This window comes from Macrobrachium nipponense, chromosome 32, assembly GCF_015104395.2.
Source record: "Macrobrachium nipponense isolate FS-2020 chromosome 32, ASM1510439v2, whole genome shotgun sequence".
Lineage (NCBI taxonomy): Eukaryota > Metazoa > Arthropoda > Malacostraca > Decapoda > Palaemonidae > Macrobrachium > Macrobrachium nipponense.
In genome coordinates, this window is record NC_061094.1 from 31,466,968 (window position 1) to 31,471,940 (window position 4,973).

The window sequence follows — 4,973 nt, forward strand, 5'->3', positions numbered from 1 at the left end:
GAGTGTTTTAAATCATGGCACCAAGTAAAAGGAAGATAAGTGCAATAATGATAATAGCACTCCTGCAAGACGAATACGAGCATGAAATATGCAAGAAAAATCGTAAAGTATGGGTGAAACCATGGCTAATAAAGAGGTTTACCGTATGACTTAAATGAAAGAATTAAAGGAAAATAACCCGGAAGATTATAGAAATGATTTAAGAATGACGATGATGATGGTTGGCGGTGTTCCTAATTTTGATTGCTGCTTCAGGTACAGTAATCGGGTAACGGAATCCATTTATATAGTTTAGGAGGACCTCTGAATATACAAAATGCTTTCAGCTTTTTCATTTTATTTAACCAACGCAAAGGTTTACCTGCATTCAGAATGTTTCTCTCTCTCTCTCTCTCTCTCGTCTCTCTCTCTCTCTCTCTCTGCTCTCTCTCTCTCTCAAGGTGATATGGAATGCATCATTCTTAAACATACTTTACTTCGTTATAACAGGAATCTAAATTGACTCTGGAGATGAATGAATTTGAATATCGATGAAAGGTGTGATATGGACGGATTTCCTCTCAAATGTTTTACTAGTGAAATTCACAGTCGTTTAAGAATGTTAATGTTTTTATCGCCACGTTTATCCTTTAAAATGTTTTACAAATTAATTGTAAAACTCATTTATATTAGTCAAAAGATACCATGAAAGGCTGGCAGTTTTGGCTTTCACAAAAGCTGTTTGCATCTTTATCTATTTTTTTTACATAATTCCAGTAATTGCTCATAAGCTGCTTGTCTTTTTACTTAATTGGAATAATCCGGACTTCGTATTTCCAAAAGCGCGGTAGTGAAATCGTGAGATAAATACTTGACTGACTGTGATATCCTTTCACAACAGCAGTACTGTGCCGACTCCCACGAGGAAATAAGGTATATATTGTACATGTTGAAACTATGCCTCAGTCCTCCCCAACACCCGCCGCGCTAGTCGCGACGCGCCAGTCAGTTCAACATGCTGAAATGACGACGGGACAGGACTGGCTCGACAGGACTGGCATCAATAGCCCCCATACACGATAAAGGACTGGCCGGTTCGTACCAGTCACTATGAAATCAGCACGCCAGTCGTGTACGTGTATGGCCGCCTTTAGGGTATGATTTCTGATTTGGGTGCAGGAGGTCCCAGGTTCAAATCCCAGACTAACCCTTTTCCCCACACGAATTTTCCACATTACGCGGTTGACACATTACTTATTATATTGGAACTCTGGAAATACCTTTACATTCCAAGGCCTGTGGTCTAGGGTATGATTCCTTCTTTGGGTGCGGAGAGGAATGAATGAATGAAGGAATTTATAAATTCGTGGCCATTTGCCATGCGCCGGAGCCAAAGGCCATTCATCGCATATATATCGACTGGATATGTGTACTAATACAAGATACACTTGTATAATTAAATCAAATTATTAAAATCAAATCATATTAAAATTACTTAATTAAATATCATAAAACAAATGGATTTCCTAAGAAATATTTAACCAAATTTCTCTGTGGAGCACCCTCTCCTAAAATATCTGACAAAGGTTTGTTGGTGAAAAACCAAACCGACGTCTATGATTAAAATAGAGGACAGAACAAATATATGCCTCACTGTAATGCCAACATTACAACTGGAGCATTGAGGAACCTGCCTCTCTGCTCCACTAGTTAAAAGATACCTGTGTGTTAAAAACGTATGCCCTATACGCAGGCGTGTTAAAACTACACTAGATCTTTCTAGCCATCCAACAGAAGGTGGACCAGGGATGAACAAAAGGTCTGATCGATTTCAGCTTTAAATTGCTATTTAAGTTGGACCAGTGATTCTGCCACTTAGTCCTACAAAATGATTTAATATAAAGTTGAAAATCTTCACAGGGAACCCTTCACAGAGTGGGAAGCCCGGGAGGAAGCTGCCTGCTTAGCGGCTGAATCAGCCAGCTCGTTACCACAAATTCCCATATGCGAGGGAACCCAACAAAACTTCACAACTGATGTGTTTTCGAGAATGCAGGAGGACCAGCCAATCCTGCACCTCTTGAACAAGTTGATTAGATGGCATAAAACTTCTGGAGTGCAGCTAGGGAACTCTGGGAATCACAATAAATAACATACGTGTCCCCAGTGCTACCTGTACTAAAAATAAATTTCAAAACGCTAAAATAGCATAAATCTCGGCATTAAAAATTGAGAACTTCATAGGGAGGCTTTTTTTTAATTGTTCTCTCACCGACGATGACAGAACATCCAACTCCATTTGCTGATTTTGACCCAATCTGTATATACAGCATCGAGTTACTATGCAGACAAACACGGGCCAAGAAGCTACTTTTAAGCTGAACACTTGAACTGATCTTTTGTTGTCTCTAACTTGGCAAATATCTAAAGGAGGCCTACACCAAGGAGGAAATTTAGAAAATGTAGTTTCTATAACCAGTGGAGGAATAAGGCCTACCTCTCTCGCACTGATGTTTAATCTAACTTCAAGGGGCTTAGGCAATGTAGGTTTAGTTGGTGATCTGTCAACTGGATGTTTAATATACTTAAAATTTCGATTAGATTGAGAGGTTAGTGGGCTCGTGATAAATAGTCGGAGACCTGTTCCCCTCCCTCCGAATGAAAAGTGGAGGAAAACCAGAGTCTACATAAAGGCTCTCAACAGGAGAAGTTTTAAAAGCACCTGTACAAATACGCAATGCCTTATTGTGTACTACATCCAGCTTGCCTAACAAGGTCTTACATGACGAGCCATAAATCTGAGATCGTAATCAATCTTACTCAAGCATAGGGCCTGATAAATTCTTAATAAAGTAGTACGGTCAGCTCCAAATTCAGGTTACTAACAACTTTAAGAATATTGCACCGTTGTTTAACATTTACTGCAGTCTCATTTATATGTTCGGCAAAAGTCAATTTTTTGTCAAAAATAATTCCTAAATATTTTTTGACTTCATCTTCATACAAGAAGATAGAACCTTCTAAAAATAAGGTTGGAATCTCTTCCCTTCTTCGTGTTCTACAAAAATGTATAGCTTTAGTTTTCTCAGCAGAAAATTTGAAACCTTTACTATTAGCCCAGGTAGTAGCAGCATTAATTGCAATCTGAATTTTAGTACAAGCTTCAACTGCAGTAGCTCTACTACACATAACAATATCATCCACGAATGCTTGACAGTTACTCCAAAAGGGAGATGTTCAAGTAAATCATTAATGGCAATATAAAAAAAAGGTTGGACTAAGCACACTCCCTTGTGGAATGCCTTCTTCCTGAAGATACTCTGATGAGAAGGTAGAGCCAATTCTAACTTTAAGGTACTGGGTCAGACAGGAAGTCTTTTTGGCAAAATTAAACATATTGACACCAATACGCCATTCAACCAGCTTGCATTAAAATACAGCGCTCCAGGTAGTATCAAATGCTTTTTCCTGATCAAAGGACACAGCAATGGTTTGATTTGGACTGCAAATAGTTATTCTGAATCTCACGTGTGAGACATAATAAGGGGTCCAAAGTACTTCTATTCTTGCGGAAGCCAAATTGCCTCTTCGACAACAAGCCCTTGTCTAATACCATTACCAGACGAAAATCACCTTCGTATAAAATTGAAGAACACATGGTAGAGCAAAGGTCATAACTTTTAGGATGACTAAGGTCCTTTTCCAGGTTTCAAAAAAGGAACTAAAACAGAGTTTTTCACAACTTGTATGAAGTCCCTGAGGACCAGAATTCGTTTAAAAACATCGACAAAGAATTTTTTGACTCCAGAAGTAAATGAGAAATCATTGCAAAATAATACCATCTTCTCCAGGTGATATTGGAGAAGACAAAGATAAGGCATATTTCGAATTCGATAATATTAAATGGAAGGTTTATATGCCTCAAAGTAGAACAAACTGGCGGATTAGCTATAGTCGTGTTTCTAATATTGAGAAATTCAGGGGAGTAGTGACTGGGGCTTGAAATGCTTGAAAAGTGCGAGCAAAGGCCTCTGCCACCTCTCTTGCATCCGATATAACTACCAAGTTTATTTTCAAAATAGGTAAAGGAGAAGGGGAAAATTTCCTTAGAAATTTACAGATTCTATCCCAAACTAGAAAAGTGGCGAGTTATACATTAATTCTGATATGTACCTAACGAACGACTCCCTCCTTGCTTCTTTAAAGACTTGCTTTTGTTTGGCGAGGTTTTTCTTGTAAATTATCTATTAACCAAGACTGGACGCCTTCGATATCGCTTGTAACTAGCCCTTGCAATTTTCCAAGTCAAGGCACATTTACTATTCCACAAGGTACCAGTGGACGACGGGGTTTCCCTGATGTTTTAGGAATTGACGTCATTGCCCCTCCAATCATTACCACTAGCAAGATATTCATAGGCAGCTGAGGGGCAAGGAAATTCATTGGCCTTACAATTGACTTTGGTAGACTTTTCGTACAGCTGCCAATCTGCCTCCTTTATCTTCCATTTGGGTAAAGATAGGGAGGGTGTATTTTGTACATATTTAAGGATGGATGGGATAGTGGTCGCTCCGTAGAGATTTTCATCCACTGACCACTTATAGTTCTAATCGTAATGACGACGAAACATATTGTAATATCAATGCTGAACTGGAGTTATGGGCTACATCAAACCTTGTAGGAGAACTGTCGTTCATTAAAAATTAAAATACATCATTACAATCTAACAATCTTTCAATTATAAGCCCACGGTGATCACACCTACCTTCCCCCCACAAAGTATGTTTTGCATTGAAATCCCCCAACAGAATGAAAGGCTGAGTAGTGGTCTAAGAGTGATTGCAAATCTTCAACCTCTAATTGTCTTGGATTGCCAGGTCTGTCCACCATCGAGTTTTTCTAGATAAAGAGAGCACAAACGTGACCCATTTTTGTTGATGAAAATCTGTGCGCACAAGCTTGCAGTATCGAGTCTATTGGATAACTTTTTGTGG